This window comes from Protopterus annectens, chromosome 1.part2 (genome assembly GCF_019279795.1).
Source record: "Protopterus annectens isolate FY-2018-M chromosome 1.part2, PAN1.0, whole genome shotgun sequence".
Taxonomy (NCBI): Eukaryota; Metazoa; Chordata; order Ceratodontiformes; family Protopteridae; genus Protopterus; species Protopterus annectens.
This window is the reverse complement of record NC_056727.1, coordinates 1,198,612,976-1,198,631,102: the sequence shown is the minus strand read 5'-3', so window position 1 is coordinate 1,198,631,102 and position 18,127 is coordinate 1,198,612,976. Positions and strand designations below refer to the sequence as shown.

The window sequence follows — 18,127 nt, the reverse complement described above, 5'->3', positions numbered from 1 at the left end:
GGGCTGGGATCTTTAGCGAAGGGTTGAACAATCCCATTTTGAACTTTGCGGTTTCCCGTTTGTGACAAATGAACTCACCGCAGAATTGTAACAAGAATGGCGATGTGTCGTAACTACCATTATTGAGAGTTGAGACAGATTGTTTTGCGATTATAACCTCACATGCCCCTAGCATGAGGTCAGAGCGCTTTATGCCTACATAATCAAGTAAATAATAGTTACATTTTACGTCACGGGTATGACACCCGGTTTAGTACAGATTTAACAAAAAAAATAAAGCTTTTTTTTCACTCGATGTGAACATTTCTAAACCTCAAAATACGGTTGGTACAGCACTGAAGAAAGGTCACACATACAGCACTGAATTTGCCCTTTGCAACTGTCATACTTGAATCATCTACGGGGAAGAGTGCTGAGAAGCAAAATGAGTAACACACTCGAGTTACAGCTGATTATACGTGTTGAGAGACTGAAATTAACAAATCTGTCATAATACCTGACTCAGTAGTTTACAACACATTTTTCGTATTTGAATTACCTTTATATTTCCGGGGAAAAGAAACACTCAAAACCTGACTTATTGGGGTGGTGCTACTGAAAAATATCAAACTTCCTTGACACTACTCAGAGGCGTGGTCTCGTAATAGCGTAGTCGGCTTGTTGTTGGTTGTACTCTGGGGGAAATGCAAATGTAATAGAAGTTAACCGGGCTTCGTAAGGTGCCAGGTAAGTGTGGCCTTATATTTTTTCCAGCGGGTAAATATTTGAAAAGTTCTGACTGGTTTTATGGTCCAGGCCAGCGCTCCTTTGCTTAAGATATAGCAAAAGGGGACGATTAGGTTGTTTTTAGGTTTTCTTTCTTTCTTTTTTAATCTTTGGGTTGCTGACCATGTGCACTGCTTCGTGTATCACTAGGTCCACTGGATTTGCAGAGGTCAAAAATTCTGAACGCCTGTTCTATAGAATGTATGTTTCGCTTTGCAACTCTTGATTACTTGAGAGGGTTAAGGATCTTAGTTGTTTTATACGTAACTCAAAGAGAGAAAAATCAGATGAACGGATGAGAGTTCCTTTTATTTAAATAGTGTTTCAAGTAGAATTGAAAGTTCTGCTGTTGTGTATGGCACGAGAGGATATGAGGTATAGTTTGTTGTAATGATGCTGTTGAGAATCCTAGTTTCTGACTGGGTAACCCAGCATGTACATCCAGTTATAAGGTGGCACTGATTGCACTACTAAACGGGGGCGAATCTACCAGTTTATCACCATTTGAACAGAATAAAACAAACTTAATCAAGTAAAGAAGACTTCTTTAAGAAGTACACCGCAACAACACCGACCTAGCAAATTATGTAAGTTTACTTCATATTTTTCAAAAAAATGTCAGTACAAAACATGTTATCCTAAGAACCGTTTGAGTTTATAAGATAAATATTTAACATCTGTCTCCATACTTCTTAACCTGTTAGCACAAGAAATCTGGACAAAGTCTAAAATAATGGGGGGTGCGCAAAGACCCAGTTTTCTGAAGGATATGAAGTCTGAAACGCAAATGTATGCCATTATTTAGTGACTTCAGTGACTTGTCAGAAAACTACAGATTTAATAAGGACCAGGCCAAAAATATGAGGGAAAAATGTGGACATTCTCCAAAAGTCTGAACAGTTGAGAGCTGTGAGTAACATCTGTGTCATACCATATTTTCTGTACACTTGCTGCCAGAATCACAGCAAAAGAGCATCTTGCTGTAAACTGTACTGAAATGCAGTTTTATGTCAGAATAACATTTGCCAAAAAATTAGCACTAGATCCATCCTCTCTTTGCAAAAGTAAGATGTAACAAGGTAAAGGTAAGCCCACCACTGCCTTTTGCTTGTTGATGGTGGTACCCCCCCCCCCCCCAGAACCTCTCTTCATTGTTGACCGGGACTGTCCGACTGGATGTAGGTCCATTTTCAGCGGAGGCCCGGGGAGAAAAGCTCCACAGTTAAACAGACAGTTACATTGGATTACATAGCGATGAACAATTTAACACAGCAATTAATTACATATTTACAGATGAAGAACATAGTACATCAGTAGACAACTAGAATTTTTATCTGAAAAGTACATAACTGACATTAACAAATGATATAATAAGAAGTTCCTTCATACCGTTCAACTGCTCTAATTTTGACACTCAAATTTAACCTTGTTCCTCCTGCATTTAAGTTCTCCTTAATATCAGATCTGTGTATGGGTACATAAGCTTATAGAAAAATTCATTGCTACTAATTGTATAAGGTCTAGTAAATAAAGATAGTTTGTTGTGAAAAATAAGAAAATGTTCTCTTTCTGACCTTTTGCTATGATTTTTAGAAACTTAGAGGTTGGGAGGTATACTTACCTTATTTGTATCAAACCCAAGTTTTGTCTTCACTACTTGTACCCCTATCCTGTACTGTGTATAATGTCCGTAATCTGTGGTTTAGGGGGTATAGGTTATGGTGGGATTTACTCTGTTCTAGCCAGAGCATTGTTAGTAGAGTTTTCATTATTACATTTCATGGTGACATAGGAATAATGAACATATCACTATTCACAGTTTTCTGTATGCTTTTTCATCTTCATATTCTTTTTCTTTCGGCTTTTTCCCGGTTAGGGGTCACCATAGCGGATCACCTTGTCCGCTCATGATTGGCAGTGGAGTTTTATGGTGTTGAGTTGCGAGCCTGGCGCCCAACCTTCCACAGAAGACACACGTATGCAATCACGCCTATGGCCAATTTAGAGTGTCCAGTCAGCCTACTTTGGGATGTGGGAGGAAACCAGAGCACCCGGAGGAAACCCACACGACCACAGGGAGGACACACAGACTCATTTTCATATATGAGGACATTTTAAACATTTCTCATTGTTCAGTTTCCATTTTTCATGTGCAAAGCTGAAACACTGTGTTAATACTTCAGCAGCACATATATAAATTTGGTGAACACCCTTGGGGCAGTAGAAAGGGCAAAGCACAGAACCAAAAATGCCAGGAAGCAATAGAGAAATGCAAAAATCTCCTGAAAAGAGGATGGATTGGAAAATGGAGATAAGCATGCCTGAAGTCCAGAGACACCAGAAAGGCCTGAGGGAGCAAGAGAGGAAAAAGGGACTGAAGGGACAACATCTGAAAGGAAGGCACCTTCAGAAAGGTGTTTAGATTGGAGAGGTCTAGAATAGGTCTCAAAGTACCTCCTTTTCTATTCACTAGAAATATTCTTGAATAAAATCCTTTCTCCCTTTGGGACATAGGCACCTCGTGAATAGTACGCTGAGACAAGGGGTCCCAAAGAACCTCTGGGGGGGGGAGAAGCTGTTCCTGAGGTGGCTGAGGAATGGCCATAACAGGGGGGTTGGAAATCCAGACCATGAAGTACCCTTGCTGAATGATTGACAGAACCTAAGAATCCTGGGTGATTCGGAGCCAAAGAGGAATGTGGCTGGGAATGGGTGGATAGTCAGACAGCACCTGGTTTGTCAGGAAAGGAAAGCTTAAGAATCCCTGTAGTCTGAGTGGCCTTGGCAGGAGGAGTTCGTTTACTACCCTTTTTACCTTTAGAAGGAGGGCATGACTGCCTATGAACAAAGGCTGGCTTAGAAGGGTTGTTTCGCTGAAATTTAGGCACAGGGGAAACTGACATGCTTAAGCTCCTGTAAAGCCTTCCCCTTGTATTGAAGAGACTTAAACTAGTAGCTGCTTCACCAAACAAGAGTATTATCCAGAGGAGCATCCATTAACATAGCCTTAATATTATCGGGCAAAGGTTGAAGCCAAATCCATGAATATCTTCTCAGAACTAAACCAGAAGCAGCAGCCCTGGAAGAGGCATCTGCTGCATCATAACTAGATTTGATAGAATGATGAACCACCTGAGAGGAAGTCCCAAGCAAGGAAAGAGCAGAAGATTTACTGCGAGTGTGGAAGATCAGAAAAAATCTGACAAGCCTGAGCCAAGATATACCTAAAAATATGGGTCTGATAATTAATAGCCCTAAAAGCTAGGGTAGCTGAAATATAAACCTTCTTACCCAGCCTGTCCATGGTTCTACTATCCTTGTCAGAAGACAGTAACTTGGATGAAGGAAGCAATTGAGATGGTTTGTCAAAGGCTACAGACACCACAGAGGGGTCAGCAGCAGGACATTTTAAACAAAAATGAACAATCCTCAGGCACCCTATAAAACCTATCAGACTACCTGGGAGCAGGGCTAGAGAATCCGGAGCTTTAGAGGCAGTGGAGAAAACATCCATTAAAGCAGGCAAGACAGGAGGAATGGCTGTAGGATTAGGAGATTCCATCAGCAGTAACTCATAGTACCACTTATGGATATATGAAACCTGAGCACATTCCCACTTAAAAAAATTCCATCATCCTAGAGACAGTGTCCCTAAAGGAAATTTCCTCAGAAGGATTATCTGGAGTATGAGAATTCTCCTCCTCAGACCCGTAGTCTAAAGGAGAAGGAATCTGGGTAGAATAGGCAAGGGAGTCATCATCAGAATCCACCTCGGAAGAATTCAGCTCTCTGGGCCTTTTAGGGAAGAGGAGGACCAAGGAGGAGGAGCAACTGAAACCCCTTGAGGTTGTAGTGACAGTAAACCATTAAATGACTCCCGAGTAAAGGCCTGCCACTCACTTTGTAGATCCCTAAGAGTCCCTAAGAGCAGAAAAAAACATGGTTAGTTTTTTTGCGTCTTTTTTTAAGGGGACAGCCATCCTAAAAACCTGAGAAGGCCTAGACTCAGGACAGCATTCCACAACTGCAGTAGGAACCTCTTCCCTAAAGGGAAACTGCGGAACCCCTCTAGACCCGTCGGAAACGGTCAACCATGGCTCTCCCTGAGTGCCCAAAATGGACACCTGCAAAGCCTTGTTGGATGTGCTGCCTGCCGGGTAAATCCAAATGTGGTAGAAGAATCTGACAACAACCGGGTGAGCCTCCGGGTTCATAATAACTTCTGTAGAAACTCCTGGCAGAGGCTGGACAGCAGTAGATTCCGGTCTTACCTTATGCACCTTCTTCCCTGATGGCTGACCCTCTGGGTAGGGTGTTCCATCCATAGCACCTGCAGCAAGAAGCTTAAGTCACTGGTTTTCAAGATACAAGGAAAGGGAAGAAAGCGTACTATGAAGAGTTTTGGGGACAAATGCCCGACAAATTGAACAAGACGTTTGGTCGTGAGCAGCACCTAGGCAAAAAAGACACATCATGGTGGTCTTTATGAGGAATCAGTCTCCCACACTGGCATTTACCCTTTCTGGATGAAATTAACCCCACACAGCACAAAACAATCAGAAAAGTAACCAAAAACCCAACTGGGTACTTATCTGCATCTGTGAGGACTCCAGCAAACAAGAGTAAGCAAAGGAATGCCAATAAACAGAAAAACGGTAAAATAAAATGGACTGAGGTAACAGACCAACGGTTAAAACAGCGATTGACCTGGCAGCAAAGAACTTCTGAGGATGGTACGCCTGAATGTCACCTTTATGCCCCACCCTACATAAGGAGTGTGCAAGCAACGTTCAGCATACCTTAAAGCAATGGTAGACTTCTGTAAACTGGTTGGACAGAGGGCTTCATGGCAGGGAATCCCATTCGTAAGGAATACTGCAGCAGTGAATGTAAGGACATCATCCATACTTAAAGTACTGCCAATTAGGTTCACAATTAGGTTCACAGTGTTAGGAAACTTTTGATAGTAATCTGCGTATATCAAATGCATACAGTCAGGAACTAAGACAAATTTCTTCCAGCCCTATCCTGCTGTCTTCAAAGTATTGAAAAAGAAACGGCCCTCTCTCTCTTGTTTTAGCATTATAGCATTCACTACATACAAGACTATCTTAAACCTTTTGCTACGTTTAGATTGACATGCCTGTTTGTGATTTCACAATCTGTATATTATACCTTTCATAGTTTCTAAGTATGATTCATGTATTATTGCCGTTTTTTCCATTTGCTGATAAGACACTATTATTTTATGTGCTTTAAACATGAAACATTATATGCAGTGGTTTATTCTTAAAATGAAAAGCAAGGTTGTATTTATTTATTTACTTAGAACAACCTTTGTTTTCTAACCAGCCTTTCATTGATGTATGTTAAAGTATTCGGTATTTGCGTATTATCACAACCAGATTCCAGACACCGATCAGATATTGGGCCGGATTCACGATGGCTACACGGACTGTAAGAGTAGAGTAAGACTCCATGCAGCCATCATGTCCGACGAGCGATCCAGGAACAGCCTGTACAGGTGTGTAAGAGAGCTCCTAAAACGTCTTTTACACGGACAGGGCCGGGATATGCAAATTACCTCACTTGCAGCCTAAAGGCATGCAAATGAGATAAATTTGCGATCCAGGAAGCACAAACCTGTCCGAGTAGGAGCCGTGTTAGTTGCAGAAATGTACTCAGTTGACAACTGAGTACCTTTCTGCAAATAGCACAATGGAGCCTTGTCAGCTCCAAATAAAGGTTGCTTATGGTTGAGGAAGCATGCCAATGGCCAAATATACGGCCATTGGAAATGTTCCCAGATGCAAAATTAAAATACTTTTTTTTTTTTTCGGCGATTTCCAATGTTTAAGCTTAGCGCAGCGCCGCGCAAACGGGCTGTGCCACAAAAACCAGAAAAATAAAAATTAAAACCCACAAATTGTTAAATTACAATGTAAGGGAATAGCAGGCTGAAGACAACATGGCCACCGAGTAGGGGTTGCTAAGGGGAGAAGCCCAGTCTAAGACATGTAACCAAGCATTAGTAGGCAGTCCTATGTAAATGAGTGTTAGGATAGTGAATCGCACTTTTACATAGCAAATGAGCACAGTCAGTGAAGTGTAGGAGTAGGATATGGGGAGTAACAGAGTAGGAGATAGGTGACATCACAAGGGGGGGTATGTATGAAAGTAGTGAAGCTCATTGGAGCAGAGTGTCATGTGTTAGCTGTCAGACATCATGGAAAGAGGTGTGTCAACAGGTAGGCCAGGGAAAGCCAAGAAATGGAAGGTGTATACTGTGGATAACACCAAAGGTTCTTGCTGAGCGGGTATGCGCGCCCGTAAACCCTAAGACAGAGTGCGCGCGTGGAAGCGTGAGCTTAACCCGGAGTAAGCATGTATAGGGCTGTTTAAAGACCTATAAGCACGTATGCGCGCATTTTCATCCACATAAGCAAGTTTTAGCCCGTCTAGGCATGTGTGCGCAGTGCTGCCCCCGAGGAAACAGGAAAAAGGAAGCACAGTAAATAGTAGGAAGCTACCAGGGAGTACTAGCAGAGCTAGCAGGTGAAAACAGAATCAGGCAATTACACAGGCAGAACACTAGCCCAGCCCAGCACTTAAAACTCTGCAAACAGTGCAGTGTGTTTCTCTCAAGAGACACTGTAACACTGGAGTAAGCTACTAGAAGTGAAAACTGAAAAAGCTTCACTCAGACAAAAAATGCTAGGGGCTGCCATTGCTGTTATAAGGCGACATATGCAACATGCTGAGGGTGGTGACAATGCAAATGTTGCCGGACAACCCCCAGTAAGGAGACGGAGAAGAGTGTACAGGCCCAGGGTCACCTACCAGGGGTTACATGAGCTGGAGATAGTGGAGCGCTATAGAGTGGACAGAGACCTCCTGCAACAAATTGTTGAGCTGTGCAGGCCACGCCTCACACACAGAACCAATAGAGGGGAACCCATCCCAGTGGAAACCAAGGTATGTGTTGGCCTAAGAATACTAGCAACAGGTACCTTCCAGAGACCAACTGGTGATATGATGGGGATATCACAGGCATCAGCATCCAGGGTACTGCACCAGTTCCTGGATGCCATGTCAGCACATGTCGGTGATCATGTATATTTCCCCAATTCCCATGAGGTATTGGCCAGCAATATGCGTCTCTTCCAGCAAATAGCATAATACCCTGAGGTAGTGGGTGCAATAGACTGCACGCATATACGCATCAAAGCACCAGCCGGTGAGCGGGGTAGGGCCTACATTAACCGCAAGGGCTTCCCCTCCATCAACTGCCAGGTTGTGTGTGATGCCCAGGGCATAATAATGAATGTGTGTGCTGGCTGCCCTGGAAGCTACCATGATTCCCATATCTGGCATCTGACGCAGCTGTACCAGACATTTGCCAATGGGGACATCCCACATGGTCACCTAGTGGGGGATGCTGGCTATGCACTGGAACTGTGGCAGATGACACCCATCAGAAACGCACACACACCTGAACAAGAATGCCATAATGAGGCACACGCACAAACACAGAATGTAATCGAGCGTGTGTTTGGGCTGCTCAACGGTTCTGGTGCCTGGACACATCTGGTGGAGCCTCACCAACTACATGTACCCAAATTGTCATGGTATGTTCTATGCTACATAATATGATTCTGCGAAAACAGCTGCAGCAGGACCAGCATAGGCCTGGGCTAAACAGCCCCCCCCCCATTGCCAAGGCCATCACAGGCAGAGCGTGACTCTGAGGAGGAACAACCTGAGCCTGCCCCGTAGGCAGAAGGAGGCATGCCCAGTATGCCTTGGCCTTGGCAAAGAGGCAACGCATAGCACATACACTGACTCAGTAGGAACCCTGGAAATGATACCTCTCTCTCTCTGACTCCCACATATAGTGAAAGGGATGTCTAAGTTGACACAACTTGCTTTCAAACATGTACAGGGAGTGTAGTATGTGCATCCGACATAGGCAGCCCTGCAGCACCACCTGAGGCATGATTGCCGTGTGTTAAGCAATGTAAGGTAGTGCTAAACAGCATTTACCACCATGTAGTATATGCAAACTTGATGACCTTGAGTATCATCCTACCCTCACCAAGCATGATGCTACAATATGAAGACAAGATGATCAATTACAACAATTGGCTTTAAGTATTGTTGTCATTCAAAGGGGATCCAATGCCTGTCAGCCTGGGATGACATACTCGATAAGAGATGATGCTTCGCTAGGGACGGCTTTCACCTGTTACCCCTGACTTTTCCTCCATAGGTATCACAAGGGGTAAGAAACTAGAAGTAATGCTACTCAACGCCAGAAGTCTAAACCGCAAGATGCACGCACTCCAAACTCTCCTCAGCATGGAGAATGTTGATATCTGTGCAGTAACAGAACCCTGGTTCAAGGCTCCCAAGAGCACCCTAGCACTAACAGGTTACACCTCATACCATGCTTTACAGCCCCAAAACATGGAACAAACTACAAAAGGAGGGTGAGTATCCATATTTGTCAAAGATACCCACACCCCCGATACCCACACCCCCAGGTTGGTGGCACAGCATGAAGCATCAGAGACTATCCATGTGCAACTAACAGTGGGTAAAACCACCTTCCAGTTCATAGCCTGGTACAGACCACCCTCCTAAACCCAGGAACCACACTTGGCCGACTGGAGAACACATGAAAATATGAAGGTCTCCCAAACAGCATTATATTGGGCGACTTGAACTATGCCCAAGACCAGAAGTGTATCCCTCACTGGTAAGATCAGACCATAGAGTAATATCACTGGATATTCACATCCTGACCCCAGCCCATGCCCAGAAAACCACAGTGAAAAACTTTTCTCTAAAGCAAATTTCACACTCCTCAAAACCGAGGTGGAATCCTTCACAGCCCCTGTGCCTGTGGAAAATACGGCCCAGACCTCAGAACCCTTTATAAACGCATTCTATGAACACCTTCAGGAATGCAGGGATCATGCAATCCCAAATAAAACCAAGACCCAATCCTCCAAAGGCAGGCATCCTGTCTGGTGGACCCCAGCCATAAACAAACCATACAATACAAGGAGGAAGCTACTATATGATAGAGCAAAATCCCAAAAAGGGAAGGCATCTCCGATCAGTATTATTAAAAAATTATGGCCACACATAATGGCCACACATAAAATCTTCTAAGGCCAGCTTTGAGATAAAAATTGTACAGGACACTAAGGATAATCACAAGGCTTTCTTTAGTTATGGTAGGAACCTGGGTGGGAATTCCCAGGTATGCTCAGAATTAGTCCAAAATGACAAACAATACACCAAACCCACAGACACTGCCAACATCCCAGCTGACAGGTTCAGTGCAACCCCCCCCCACCAAAAGGGCAAATATCTGGCCCCCCTGACATCTCAGATGCTCAGGTGACAGCCAGCCTCTCCAAAGCAAAACACACAGCATCAGTGGGACCAGACTGTGTCCTGGGCTGTGTCCAACATGAACCCCAAAAAAAATTGAACACAAACATAAAACCACTGTTCAATCTCAGCCTTACCACAGGATATGTACCCAAAGAGGATTGTACAGCAACAGTGGTCCCTCTCCACAAAGGTGGTGCCTCAGTGGATACTGCAAACTATCGCCCCAGAAGCCTGACTAGCTTGGTCTGCAAAGCTATGGAAAGGATCATCATGGACCTCAGAAATAAAGATATTATTGGGGACCTACAGACACTGGATCCTACCCAGTTTGGCTTTAAGGGCAGATCCTGCCTCTTAAACCTGGTTGAGTCATTTGAAACAGTCACCAAGGCCATTGACGAGGGGAAGGTGGCCCACACAGTCTACCTGGACTTCGCAAAAGCCTTCCATACAATACCCCACTTGGTCATTCTAGATAAGCTCACCAGCTTCAATATAAACGCCTATGTCACTAGATGGGTTGCAAACTGGCTCAAGGACAGAACCCACATGGTCAGAAAACTGGAGCCATGTCAGACTCCAAACCAGCTACAAGTGGCATCCCACAAGGCTCAGTCCTGAGACCTCCCTTGTTTGGTATATATTTCTCGGAGGTACAGGCCCTCCCTTGTTTGGTATATATTTCTCGGAGGTACAGGCCAACAGAGAAGGACTGTGGCTGAACAAGTTTGCAGATGACTGCAAACTGGGTGCCATAATCGACCCTCCAGCTGACACAAGCATCCTACAGAAGGGCCTCATAGAAACAGACAACTGGTGCCAGCGCCATGTCCTCAAGCTAAACGCAAAAAAGTGTATAGTCATCCCCTTTGGCAAAAACTAAGTGCTCACAAATTACCACATAGGTGGTAACCCATTAAGTACTTTAGAAGTGATAAGGGACCTGGGGACCCAAGTTGATGGCAATCTCTCATTCGACAACCACATGGCCAAAGTGGTTAGAAAAACATTTCATGTAGCCCACCTAATCATGAAGGTATTCACATCTAGATCAGGGGAGGTCATCGTGCCTCTTGACTCATCCCTCATCAGGCCCATAATTGAGTACAATGCCCCTTGTGGGATGTACCTTATCAGGCACCTGCAGCAACTGGAAAGACCCCAAAAGTACCTCACAAGGAGGATCAAAGGGCTCAAACAGATGCCATTTGCTGCCCAGTTAAAGAAACTGCAGCTCCACTCAGTGGCATACCACCTGCCCAGAGGCGATCTGTGCCTGATGTATAAAGCCATGTCCAACCTGGAATCAATGGACATGCTGCACCTCGGTAAATCTGAATCCCATCAAGCTACACGCTCGAGAGACCTGAACCTCAGGACTGAAATAAATAGGACATGCTGGAGTGACAGATTCATAACCCAGAGGCTCCCTCCACTCTTGAGTAAACTCACACTCCAGGTTAGCCAGAGTCCCCCATTGACTCACTTCAAGAGGAATCTTGATGAGTGGATGGGAGATTGTAGGTTTACCCTGGGTATCACTTCTATGTCACTGTTAGACAGAGGCACAGTATACTAACCTTGAAAAATGTCATGGCAAACTCCAGGTAAAATGTGTGTTGAAAGCCAAACACACTCTGGCTAGGATTATAAATGCCCTAGGGCAGATAGCCTAATATGAACCTATGAACAGAATCACACACATCAACTAGTACAACTGTGGTCAATGTGGAGTAATGTTTGGCAATGTCCACCCAAGTTGGTGAATACACAGCAATGTTGGACAAGCCTGGTTTAAGTAGGCCATAGCTGGACAAAACGCAACATGTTCATATTTGCCCAACTGGCCCTTAACCAGTCTGGTCTGCTCAGTATGAATATTTAAAGCAGTGATGGGACTCAAACCCAGGATACTGTGCACCATAGTGAAAGTACTGAACACCAGGACAGTATTGCAGTGTTCAGCCAGTATGAAAGAATGTTGACAAGTCTTTGCAAACTATCCCATGGAAACCCTGCAGGCACAGCATAATCCCTGTTGAGTTATGACACAAAGGAGTCTGGCAGTAAGAACACAACATGACTTCCAACACACACACAGTATAAATGTCAATATTGGTCATGTTCACACACCACCACAAATGTAGTAGACTTCAGATCACAACATATGGAAAGGTCACACTGGGCATACTCACACACTTGGATAAATGAGACATATGTCAGGCAACAAACCATGGAAAGCCTGAACTGGGCATGCTCACACTCTCAGACCATGTCTGAGTATAGCAGTCGGCCACACATATCTGGCAGTTGTATGTGTTAAGCCAGGAACCTCCCACGATCCAGCAATCCACCCCGTACACACAGTTAAGTGACAACAGACACATATATTAATGTACTGGAACCCTGTCATGATGAAACATGTTCCGCAGATACACAAGTTGTTCATAGAAACTGGGAAAGTTTTGGCAATAAAGACCTGCAAACAATATCAGCAACAAATATTGTGCATCCCGAACATAAACATAGGTGCAGAGGTCGATACTAGGCTGTCTGCCCTAGGGAATTCATTAGCCTAGCCAGAGTGTATTTGGCGTCCGCCTCCCCAGTAGAGTAGCCTACTGTGCCTCTGTAAAGCAGGTCACAGAGGGCACCCTTTAAGGCTAGTTTGCTGTTGCCTCTGTCAAGCAGGGACACAGTGGAGATCCCAGGGGTGAATTTGCAATTTCCCATCCATCCGGCTGGATTTTGCTGGAAGAGGGTTGGCGAGGGGCTATGTCTAACTTTCAATTCCAGAGTGAGGGGAGCCTCTGGGTAATGAATCTGTCCCTGCAGCATGTCCGTTTTAGTTTTGTGCTGAGGTTTAAGTCCCTGGAGTGTGTAGCTCTAAGGGTCTTGGATGTTATGAGGTGGAGCATGTCCATTACTTCTGGGTTTGACATGGCTGTGTACAGCAGGCATAGATTGCCTATGAGTAGGCGTTAAGCAACTGAGTAGAGCTGGAGATCCTTTAGTTGAGCTGCATAGGACATCTATGTGTAGCCCATGATCCTCTTGGGGAGGTACTGTTGTGGTCTCTGTAGTTGCTGCAGGTGTTGGGTAAGGTACACCCCAAAAGGGGCATTGTACTCAAACATGGGGCCTGATGAGTGACTAGTAGAGGGCCACATTGACCTCCCATGATTTACATGCAAACCCCCATGTGATAAGGAGGGCTATATAAAGGTCTTTGCAATGACTCTAATGTGATTAGCAAAGGAGAGGTTACTATCTATGTTGGTCCCCAAATCTGTAAATACGTCTTCTGTACTTAATGGATTACCACTTATGTGGTAATTTGTGTGCACCTCGTTTTCCCCAAAGGGGATGACTATGCATGTCTTAGCATGTAGCATGACGCCATGGCTCTGGCAACAAGCATCCATCTCTGTGAGACCCTTATGGAGGAAGCATGTGTCAGCTGCAGTGTCGCTTATGGCCCCCAGTAAGCAGTCATCTGTGATGTTTGTTAGACATAATCCCCCCGTGTTAGTCTGAACCTTAGAGAAGTACATACCGAACAAGACGGGTCCCAGAACTGAGCCCAGTGGGACACCAGTTGTAACTGGTCTGGAATTGGACATGGCACCTGCAATTCTGACCATGTGGGTTCCATCCCTGAGGCAGATAGCAACACATCTAGTGATATAAGGGTTGATATTTAAGCTGGTAAGCATATGTATGATGCCTGAGTGGGGTATTGTGTTGCAGGCTTCTGCAAGGTACAGGTAGACTGTGTGAACTACCTTGCCCTCATCCATGGCTTCAGTAACAGTTTCAAAGATATGAACTATGTGTAAGAGGCAAGATCTGCCCTTAACAAAGCCAAATTGTGTATGATCCACTGGCTGGAGGGTCACAATGTTTTTGATTATGACTTCCATGATAATACGCTCCATAGCTTTTTCTACCACACTAGTCAGGCTTATGGGGTGATAGTTCCTGTGGTCCGTTGTGGCACCACCTTTGTGGACTGGGACCAATGTATCTGTATGCCCTTCTTAGGGTACATATCCTGTAGTAAGGTTAAGTTGGAACAGTGACTTAATGTGAGTGTTCAGTTCTACTCGGAGCTCATGTAGGACACAGCCTGGGACACCGTCCGGTCCCATACATATGCTGTGTTGTTTGCTGTGGAGAGGGCACCTTTCACCTGTGCATCTGTGATGTCAGGGAGGTTACATTCATTTGGGATGGGCATCTGTACCTTTGGGGGGTAAGGGGGGGGCATTTGTGCAGACTCTGTCTGCCAGGGTGTTGGCTATGTCTGTAGGCTTGGCATATTTTGTGCTGTTATGCAACAATTCAGAGCATATCTAGGGGTTTCCACACATATTCCTGACATAACTAAAGAAGGCCTTGTGATTATCTGTAGTGTCTGGTCAAGTTCACTGTCACAACTTGCAAGTGATGATTATATGATGGATTGAAGTGTCTTGCCAATACTGTTCAGACATGTCCTCCCTCTATGGGATATTGCTCTGTTATGTAGTAGCTTCCTCCTGCTGTTGTACAGCTTATATATGGCCAGGGTCAACCAGACAGGTCTCCTGTTTTGGAGGAGTCTTGGTTTTATTTGGGATAGCATGAGCAATGCATACCTGCAGATGCTCATAGAATGCATTTGTAAATGATTCTGCAGATTGGGCTGTATTATCCTCCAGCACAGGGCCTTTGAAGTATTCCACCCCAGTCTTCACAAGTGCAAAGTCTGCTTTTGAGAAATTCTTTACAGTGATTTCCTTGGCTGGGAGTGGGGACGGGATATGGAGGTCCAGGGAAAGTTGTTTATGGTCTGATCTTAACAATGACGAGTCTACCTCTGGTGTGGAACATAGAGTCCCCATGTTGGTGATGATCAGGTTAAAAATGTATTCCCCCTTGTGGCTGTGGTGACTGGTTGTGCCATAGCACATGGATTCACAAATTGTAGTGGCTGTAGGGTGATGTTGTTGAGGCCTGAGTAGTATCCCCAGTCAATATTCGTGTACCTGAAGTCCACCACTAGAATGGTGTGTGTGAAGACCTTCATATCCTACACTGTTCCCAGGAAAGCCGAGTGCGGTTCCTGGGTATGGGGGGGGGGTGGTCTGAACTACACACCAAACCAAAAGGCAGTTTTGCACAATGGTAGTTGTATATGTATGGCCTGTCATGCTTAGTGCAGTGGTACCGACCCAGAGGTGTGTGTATCTGTGATGTGTATGGATACACCCCCTAGCTGTGTTGTGTGTTACAAGTCCTGTGGTCACGAAGCATGGTATAAAACATAACCTGGCAGTGCCAGTGTGCATATGTGACCCTGAACTAGGCATCTGGTAATGCACAGATATTGTTATCCCCCATACTGAGGGATAGTAAAAGATGTACATTCCTCTTTGGAAAGACTGATGATGTCAGCACCCTATAAATACAGCAGGAGAAGGGAAATCTTCCAGTAATGCGAATAGCATAGGGGTTTGAATCCTGCAAATGGTGTGTGTGTGTGTGTGTGTGTGTGTGTGTGTGTGTGTGTGTGTGTGTGTGTGTGTGTGTATGCAATTCTTTTTGAAAGGAATGGCCTTTTTGAAGACTGGGATAACACTAAAAGATGTACATTCCTCTTTGGAAAGACTGATGATGTCAGCACCCTATAAAGACAGCAGGAGAAGGGAAATCATCCAGTAATGCGAATAGCGCGCTGTGCTAATGCGTCTCTCTCAAGTATCATAACATAGTTAGGTAGGGGTTTGAATCCTGCAAACGGTGTGTGTGTGTGTGTGGGGGGGGTGTATGTATGCAATTCTCTTTGAAAGGAATGGCCTTTTTGAAGACTGGGATAACACACTAAAAGATGTACATTCCTCTTTGGAAAGACTGATGATGTCAGCACCCTATAAAGACAGCAGGAGAAGGGAAATCATGCTTGTGGAAGTAATTCTACAGCTATTCGCAGTGTGTGTAACAGCAGACAGGCTGATATGCCTGTGTGTTTCTGACACTTCCAGGCCTCAGATACTCTCGGGTATATATTTGACCAGCCTCAGGGAAAGGTACATATCAGTGGGATACATCCATGATATATTTCAGATATTCTGCAGTTGAGACTGTGGGGTATTTTGAGCATATGTATTACTACATGTATTAGTACAGTTTCCTGTATGTAACCTTAGGAATGTTGGTGATGGGGATGTTACTGCTACATTAATATACATTCCATTTGTATTTATATATGTTCATATCTGGCTGCGTTCAGGTAAAGCATTCTGCTACATTTGATTTATATGGGTCTAGACAACTGTGGATGTTCAGCATTTCATATAACCATACTATTATATAATGCAAGGGTACAGCAACATATCCAAATTGTGGGACGGACACAGTCCAGGTTTTGTACTTTAAAGACATTTCACTCTTTGGTTGTGGCTGTCTCATTCATTTCATTATGTAGTGAATGCAGTATACCTTTATTCCAGATTTATTACACCTTTCTTGGTAGCTTCAAACTCTTTCTCACACTCTCTCACTTATTTTATATTTACATTTCAGGATGGTACTTAATTCTAGGCTTTATTAACATTTATTACTGGGTTACAACAATCCTTTCCAGCTGACTCACTTATTTCATATGGCAGAATTTACAAGGATGTATTCAATACTTGTCTGTCCTTTGTTGATTGATTACAACACTCATTTTCAGGCTGAAGCAGTTATCTGATATTACAATACAGGTGGAAACTCTATTTGAGACTTGTTTAATCTTTATTAATGGATTGCAATACTCTTTTTCAGGCTGCATCACTTATCTAATCTTACAATACTAGCAGAATCTTTCTTCTAGGCTTATTTGACCTTTATTACTGGGTTACAACACTGAACTCTTTTACAGGCTGTCTCACTTATATTCTATAACAATACCAGCAGAATAATTACTAACCTGCCTGGTGGCGCAACCTTGCCCAGCCTATCAGCATAGGCTTGCCGATTCGCGGAACGAACACCTGCAGCTGTAATATAAATGAAGGAATATTGGAACATACCTATCCATACTATAGGTTAGGATAGCATTTCTTATATACTTAATAACATGGATACTTATTCAGTAGTGGGGCATTGGGCATTTGACGGGCCTCCTGGATCCATTGGTTCAGTTGGTCCTCCTTTTGTCGCTTCAGGTCCGCATGGTGGTGACGGACCTGCTCACCAGTCCTCGGAATGCCTGTGGCACTGGTGAGATCATGTGCCAACCGGTCCCACACCTCTGCCTTGTACACTTCCCATTGAAACTGGCCCTGCATGAGTTGGCCTTCATGATGATGGACTAGGAGCCAAAGCATATATTTTGACTCCTCAATGCCCCACCTTTGTGCTCTAAAGTGATTTCCCTCTCCTGCACCTGCCATCCTGACTGCAAATATGTACCACAATCAGTTATGGTGTGTATTCCCACCTATGGGGCTTATATATGCTGGTTTTCCCGCACTTATTTGTGATTGGCCGTTTTGGAAATTTCTCAGCTTACAGCAAACCTGCTTTGTCATGGTTATATTTTCATTCATTCCTATATGTATGGTAATACTGTATTTCTAAGTACAATTGTCATGGCTTAGTGGTTCAGTACTTTGACTATGGTGCACGGTATCCCGGGTTCGACCCTTGTCATTGCTTTTTTATTTTACTACTGTCTAGACAGGCTAGGAGGTGTGTCTGTGTAAAGGTGACTTTACTACAGGTTGCTCAAAGTTGCCCAACGGTAAGCTGGTTGGCGCGCTGCGCAGCTCCGCGCAAATGGCTTACGCTGGGTAACTCGTTATTTAGCTATAAGCAGTCGTATTAAGCTGGGTGAAGCGCTGCTGAGCTACGGGCACTCATATTAAGCTTGGTAAAGCACTGCTCAGCTACGGGGACTCGTATTAAGCTTGGTAAAGCGCTGCTCGGC

General features: G+C 44.3%; 1 protein-coding gene across 6 annotated transcripts in view; it reads left to right on the top strand.

The window, feature by feature from the left end:
* The first annotated feature begins 389 nt into the window (after positions 1 to 389).
* Positions 390 to 18,127, top strand: part of PAFAH2 (platelet activating factor acetylhydrolase 2) — a 1,159,086-nt gene continuing 1,141,348 nt past the window's right edge. For 2 of the 6 annotated variants that reach the window (XM_044060056.1, XM_044060053.1), the window contains exon 1: positions 391 to 726. The gene's annotated coding sequence lies outside the window, so the exon portion shown is untranslated. Of the gene's footprint in view, positions 727 to 1,188; positions 1,353 to 18,127 lie in introns of those variants that run through there. The other 4 variants (XM_044060050.1, XM_044060052.1, XM_044060057.1 and 1 more) reach the window with 3 other exon arrangements.